This window comes from Somniosus microcephalus, unplaced genomic scaffold (assembly GCF_052327205.1).
Source record: "Somniosus microcephalus isolate GS21.2 unplaced genomic scaffold, FLI_Smic_1.0 unresolved_chr9, whole genome shotgun sequence".
In the NCBI taxonomy this organism is placed as follows: Eukaryota; Metazoa; Chordata; class Chondrichthyes; order Squaliformes; family Somniosidae; genus Somniosus; species Somniosus microcephalus.
The window spans coordinates 16,303,303-16,310,355 of NW_028225187.1; the positions used below are offsets into that span (position 1 = coordinate 16,303,303).

Below are 7,053 nucleotides of genomic sequence, written 5' to 3' on the forward strand. Positions count from 1 at the left end.
TGGAGACCGTAAATTGCAATGGGCTAGCATGGTGAGGATGGGCAGAGTGGCCTCCCCTCAGTGTGAATGGGATTAATTGGAGACCGTAAATTGCAATGGGCTAGCATGGTGAGGATGGGCAGAGTGGCCTCCCCTCAGTGTGAATGGGATTAATTGGAGACCGTAAATTGCAATGGGCTAGCATGGTGAGGATGGGCAGAGTGGCCTCCCCTCAGTGTGAAGGGGATTAATTGGAGACCGTAAATTGCAATGGGCTAGCACGGTCAGGATGGGCAGAGTGGCCTCCCCTCAGTGTGAAGGGGATTAATTGGAGACAGCAAATTGCAATGGGCTAGCACGGTGAGGATGGGCAGAGTGGCCTCCCCTCAGTGTGAATGTGACTAATCGGAGACAGTGAATTGCAGAGGGCTAGCACGGTGAGGATGGGCGGAGTGGCCTCCCCTCAGTGTGAATGGGATTAATTGGAGACAGCAAATTGCAATGGGCTAGCACGGTGAGGATGGGCAGAGTGGCCTCCCCTCAGTGTGAATGGGATTAATTGGAGACCGTAAATTGCAATGGGCTAGCACGGTCAGGATGGGCAGAGTGGCCTCCCCTCAGTGTGAATGGGATTAATTGGAGACAGTGAATTGCAATGGGCTAGCACGGTCAGGATGGGCAGAGTGGCCTCCCCTCAGTGTGAATGGGATTAATTGGAGACCGTAAATTGCAATGGGCTAGCATGGTGAGGATGGGCAGAGTGGCCTCCCCTCAGTGTGAATGTGACCAATCAGAGACAGTGAATTGCAGAGGGCTAGCACGGTGAAGATGGGCGGAGTGGCCTCCCCTCAGTGTGAATGGGATTAATTGGAGACCGTGAATTGCAATGGGCTAGCACGGTCAGGATGGGCAGAGTGGCCTCCCCTCTGTGTGAATGGGGTTAATTGGAGACCGTAAATTGCAATGGGCTAGCATGGTGAGGATGGGCAGAGTGGCCTCCCCTCAGTGTAAATGGGATTAATTGGAGACAGCAAATTGCAATGGGCTAGCACGGTGAGGATGGGCAGAGTGGCCTCCCCTCAGTGTGAATGGGATTAATTGGAGACAGTGAATTGCAATGGGCTAGCACGGTCAGGATGGGCAGAGTGGCCTCCCCTCAGTGTGAATGGGATTAATTGGAGACCGTAAATTGCAATGGGCTAGCATGGTGAGGATGGGCAGAGTGGCCTCCCCTCAGTGTGAATGTGACCAATCAGAGACAGTGAATTGCAGAGGGCTAGCACGGTGAAGATGGGCGGAGTGGCCTCCCCTCAGTGTGAATGGGATTAATTGGAGACCGTGAATTGCAATGGGCTAGCACGGTCAGGATGGGCAGAGTGGCCTCCCCTCTGTGTCAATGGGGTTAATTGGAGACAGTGAATTGCAGAGGGCTAGCACGGTGAAGATGGGCGGAGTGGCCTCCCCTCAGTGTGAATGGGATTAATTGGAGACCGTGAATTGCAATGGGCTAGCACGGTCAGGATGGGCTGAGTGGCCTCCCCTCAGTGTGAATGGAATTAATTGGAGACCGTAAATTGCAATGGGCTAGCACGGTGAGGATTGGCTGAGTGGCCTCCCCTCTGTGTGAATGGGATTAATTGGAGACCGTAAATTGCAATGGGCTAGCACGGTCAGGATGGGCTGAGTGGCCTCCCCTCTGTGTGAATGGGATTAATTGGAGACCGTAAATTGCAATGGGCTAGCACGGTGGCGCTGGGCTGAGTGGCCTCCCCTCTCTGTGAATGTGATCAATCGGAGACAGTGAATTGCAGAGGGCTAGCACGGTGAGGATGGGCAGAGTAGCCTCCGCTCAGTGTGAAGGGGATTAATTGGAGACAGCAAATTGCAATGGGCTAGCACCGTGAGGATGGGCTGAGTGGCCTCCCCCTCTGTGTGAATGGGATTAATTGGAGACCGTAAATTGCAATGGGCTAGCACGGTGAGGATGGGCAGAATGGCCTCCCCCTCTGTGTGAATGGGATTAATTGGAGACAGCAAATTGCAATGGGCTAGCATGGTCAGGATGGGCTGAGTGGCCTCCCCTCTCTGTGAATGGGATTAATTGGAGACAGCAAATTGCAATGGGCTAGCACGGTGAGGATGGGCAGAGTGGCCTCCCCTCAGTGTGAAGGGGATTAATTGGAGACAGCAAATTGCAATGGGCTAGCATGGTGAGGATGGGCAGAGTGGCCTCCCCTCAGTGTGAATGGGATTAATTGGAGACCGTAAATTGCAATGGGCTAGCATGGTGAGGATGGGCAGAGTGGCCTCCCCTCAGTGTGAATGGGATTAATTGGAGACCGTAAATTGCAATGGGCTAGCATGGTGAGGATGGGCAGAGTGGCCTCCCCTCAGTGTGAATGGGATTAATTGGAGACCGTAAATTGCAATGGGCTAGCATGGTGAGGATGGGCAGAGTGGCCTCCCCTCAGTGTGAAGGGGATTAATTGGAGACCGTAAATTGCAATGGGCTAGCACGGTCAGGATGGGCAGAGTGGCCTCCCCTCAGTGTGAAGGGGATTAATTGGAGACAGCAAATTGCAATGGGCTAGCACGGTGAGGATGGGCAGAGTGGCCTCCCCTCAGTGTGAATGGGATTAATTGGAGACCGTAAATTGCAATGGGCTAGCACGGTGAGGATGGGCAGAGTGGCCTCCCCTCAGTGTGAATGTGACTAATCGGAGACAGTGAATTGCAGAGGGCTAGCACGGTGAGGATGGGCGGAGTGGCCTCCCCTCAGTGTGAATGGGATTAATTGGAGACAGCAAATTGCAATGGGCTAGCACGGTGAGGATGGGCAGAGTGGCCTCCCCTCAGTGTGAATGGGATTAATTGGAGACCGTAAATTGCAATGGGCTAGCACGGTCAGGATGGGCAGAGTGGCCTCCCCTCAGTGTGAATGGGATTAATTGGAGACAGTGAATTGCAATGGGCTAGCACGGTCAGGATGGGCAGAGTGGCCTCCCCTCAGTGTGAATGGGATTAATTGGAGACCGTAAATTGCAATGGGCTAGCATGGTGAGGATGGGCAGAGTGGCCTCCCCTCAGTGTGAATGTGACCAATCAGAGACAGTGAATTGCAGAGGGCTAGCACGGTGAAGATGGGCGGAGTGGCCTCCCCTCAGTGTGAATGGGATTAATTGGAGACCGTGAATTGCAATGGGCTAGCACGGTCAGGATGGGCAGAGTGGCCTCCCCTCTGTGTGAATGGGGTTAATTGGAGACCGTAAATTGCAATGGGCTAGCATGGTGAGGATGGGCAGAGTGGCCTCCCCTCAGTGTAAATGGGATTAATTGGAGACAGCAAATTGCAATGGGCTAGCACGGTGAGGATGGGCAGAGTGGCCTCCCCTCAGTGTGAATGGGATTAATTGGAGACAGTGAATTGCAATGGGCTAGCACGGTCAGGATGGGCAGAGTGGCCTCCCCTCAGTGTGAATGGGATTAATTGGAGACCGTAAATTGCAATGGGCTAGCATGGTGAGGATGGGCAGAGTGGCCTCCCCTCAGTGTGAATGTGACCAATCAGAGACAGTGAATTGCAGAGGGCTAGCACGGTGAAGATGGGCGGAGTGGCCTCCCCTCAGTGTGAATGGGATTAATTGGAGACCGTGAATTGCAATGGGCTAGCATGGTGAGGATGGGCAGAGTGGCCTCCCCTCAGTGTGAATGTGACCAATCAGAGACAGTGAATTGCAGAGGGCTAGCACGGTGAAGATGGGCGGAGTGGCCTCCCCTCAGTGTGAATGGGATTAATTGGAGACCGTGAATTGCAATGGGCTAGCACGGTCAGGATGGGCAGAGTGGCCTCCCCTCTGTGTCAATGGGGTTAATTGGAGACCGTAAATTGCAATGGGCTAGCATGGTGAGGATGGGCAGAGTGGCCTCCCCTCAGTGTAAATGGGATTAATTGGAGACAGCAAATTGCAATGGTTAGCACGGTGAGGATGGGCTGAGTAGCCTCCCCCCCTGTGTAAATGGGATTAATTGGAGACCGTAAATTGCAATGGGCTAGCACGGTGAGGATGGGCTGAGTGGCCTCCCCCCCTGTGTAAATGGGATTAATTGGAGACCGTAAATTGCAATGGGCTAGCACGGTGAGGATGGGCTGAGTGGCCTCCCCCCCTGTGTAAATGGGATTAATTGGAGACAGTGAATTGCAATGGGCTAGCACGGTGGCGATGGGCTGAGTGGCCTCCCCCGCTCTAACTTGTCTTGAATCAAGGGGACAATGCAGGAGGCGTGGCCAGGAGCAGAAAGGGGGCGTGGCCGCCTTGATTGACAGGTTGATCCCCCTCCCCCGGCCAGCAGGTGGCACCGCCCGGCACTGTGCGCAGGCGCACTGTTGCCCCTTGCCACCCCTCTCTCAGATGGAATCGCCCGCCGCTTCACTCCCTCCTCCGCCGCCATGTAGTGCGCGGCCGAAAGAGAGGAAAAACGCCCCTTGATTCGGCTCCATCTTCCGCCGGCTTCGCCTGCTCGGCCAACGCGGTCAAAACGGCGGCTTTTCCCCCCCTCAGACTTTCGGTGGAAATCCTCCTCCTGCTCCCGCTGACAATCGTCCGCTTTGGTGAGTGACTGACAGCCGTCTTGGCCAATGGGAAGGGTCGCTCGCACCATGAGGGGCGGGACCGAGGGCTCCCGCTAGCCAATGGGGAGCCTCTCCCTCCGAGACGGCATCCATCCCCGCCTTCTCTCCGTGCTCGGCCAATCGCCACCGCGCATTTCTTGATGGACGTCCGGCTCCGCCAATCGGGGTGGTGCCAGCGGGGCGGTGACGTTACACCGGTTTTAGGGGAGGGCGGGCCCAGCAACGGGCGGCAAGTCCCGCCCCTCTCCTTAACGGACAGCTATCTCCTCCAATCAGCACTCGGGCTGTGTGGAGCGACGTGCGCAGCGACCAGTCGGTCGCGGGGCTGAGGGGGGCGGGCGGTGAAATCAGAGCCAGCCAATGGGAAGGGGAGGAGGGAGGGGGCGGCATCGCTACCAAGCCTTTGTCCCAGACCTCCAATCGGGAGCGAGTTAAGGGGAGCGCCGGCCAATGGTCGGCCAGGGGCGGGTGATTGTCGGTGGCGCCGGTCAATGGGCGGCCAGGGGCGGGCGATTGACGGGGACGCCGGCCAATGAGGGGAGAGTCCGGGGGCGGGGTTGGTTAGAGGCCGCGCCCACCCCCCCGAGCCCGGGGAGGAAGGGCAGGGCGGCCATTTTGGATGGGGACCTCCTTTGAGCAATTGGTGAGGGGGCTTGGAGAACAATCAAGAGAACTCCATCCAAGCTCAACCTTTGCAAGAGCTGCTGGGTGCAGGAGAAACTAGAGGAAATTCCTCACCACATGCAACCCTTTGGGGCTCAAGGGCCACCCCGATTTAAGCTTTAATTGGCCAATTTAGGCTTGGTGGACCAGCCTGGCCAGATGTTGGCAGCTGGACCTGGCTGCCAGATGTCGGCGAGGCTGCCGTTGGGGTGGGGACGCTGCCGCGGTTCTAATCGTTTGGGGGGGGGCGTCCGCTCTGCCTCCGGCGGCGGAGGCGAGGGAAGTCTCCCCTTTGAGACGTCTCTCTCTGGCGCCTGCCCCGAGCGGGCACGAGCCACGTTGAGTCACGCCCGCCAAGTGTCAGCTGGCGCCGCTAGGCTCGGGAGCTGGGCAGCCCACGCGGCCGGTTGGATGTCCCAGACCATCTGCGGACGGGAAGGGGTGGCGGGCATGGGGACATGGGGCAGAGGTAGACCTCTGCCTTTAAAGGGGTTGGTGGAGACGGGAAATAGAGATGGAGATCGGCAGAGTGTTGACTTCGCCCAGAGAGTGAGGAGGGGGTGCACAAGCAGGGATGGTGGTGGGGTTTAACGTCTCAAGTAGGTCTGCAGCAGATTCGCCTGCCAGGCTGTGGTTGCTTGCCTGCCCTCAGACCTGTTTTTTTTGCTCTCTTGCATTGACAGTTTGTTGGCGCCCTCTCATCAGCGATGCAGAAGGGACAGCTCTAGCTGGTGGAAAGAGAGAGAGATGGCAGACAAACGGAAACTGCAAGGTAAGAGCTGAGAGCGCGCGTCGGTACCTCCTTACTCCCCCCTCGGGTGACAAGTGCTCCGGGATCTGTTGCCGTCCCGTTTAACCTGCTGTTGTGTGTGCCTTTAGGAAGATTGGCTGAGGTTGCAAGTGTACGGACAGCTCACTCAGCCTTGCTTGTCTGTGGCGGCCAGGGATTCATTTCCTTAAAGTGGTCCTGTTCTTCAAGTGCGAGGCTCCAGCAGGGGTCACTGGGCAGTGATCAGGAGCAAGAACCCTGGCTGATTTCTTCTCTCTCTAACCCAGGGGTCACTGGACAGTGATCAGGAGCAGGAACCCTGGCTGATTTCCTCTCTCTCTAACCCAGGGGTCACTGGACAGTGATCAGGAGCAGGAACCCTGGCTGATTTCCCTCTCTCTCTAACCCAGGGGTCACTGGGCAGTGATCAGGAGCAGGAACCCTGGCTGATTTCACCTCTATCTAACCCGCATTTAACCTCTCTCTTGTTTCTGTCTGTTAATCTTGCAGGGGAAATAGAACGATGTTTAAAAAAAGTCTGTGAAGGAGTTGAACAGTTTCAAGATATTTGGCAGAAGGTGAGAAAGAGGCATTAGTATAACCTGTGACACACCATGCGTTACTGGGTATAACACTCTATGTATTATGTAATAACACACCGTGCGTTACTGGGTATAACACTCTGTATATATTATATAATAACACACCATGCGTTACTGGGTATAACACTGTATATATCATATAATAATAACACACCATGTGTTACTGGGTATAACACTCTGTATATATTATATTATATAATAACACCGTGCGTTACTGGGTATAACACTCCTGTATATATTATATAATAACACACCGTGTGTTACTGGGTATAACACTCTGTATATATTATATAATAACACACCGTGTGTTACTGGGTATAACACTCTGTATATATTATATAATAACTCACCGTGCGTTACTGGGTATAACACTCCTGTATAAATTATATAATAACACACCGTGCGTTACT

General features: G+C 54.9%; 1 long non-coding RNA gene across 2 annotated transcripts; it reads left to right on the top strand.

The window, feature by feature from the left end:
• The first annotated feature begins 4,362 nt into the window (after window positions 1-4,362).
• On the top strand, window positions 4,363-6,641 carry LOC147084825 (uncharacterized). Of its 2 annotated transcripts, none has more exons than XR_015075819.1 (3): window positions 4,363-4,588; window positions 5,956-6,044; window positions 6,552-6,641. It is a non-coding gene; the product is annotated as an uncharacterized LOC147084825 (long non-coding RNA). The 2 variants fall into 2 exon arrangements; XR_015075820.1 differs by lacking the exon at window positions 4,363-4,588 and adding an exon at window positions 5,170-5,252.
• Window positions 6,642-7,053: the final 412 nt, after the last annotated feature.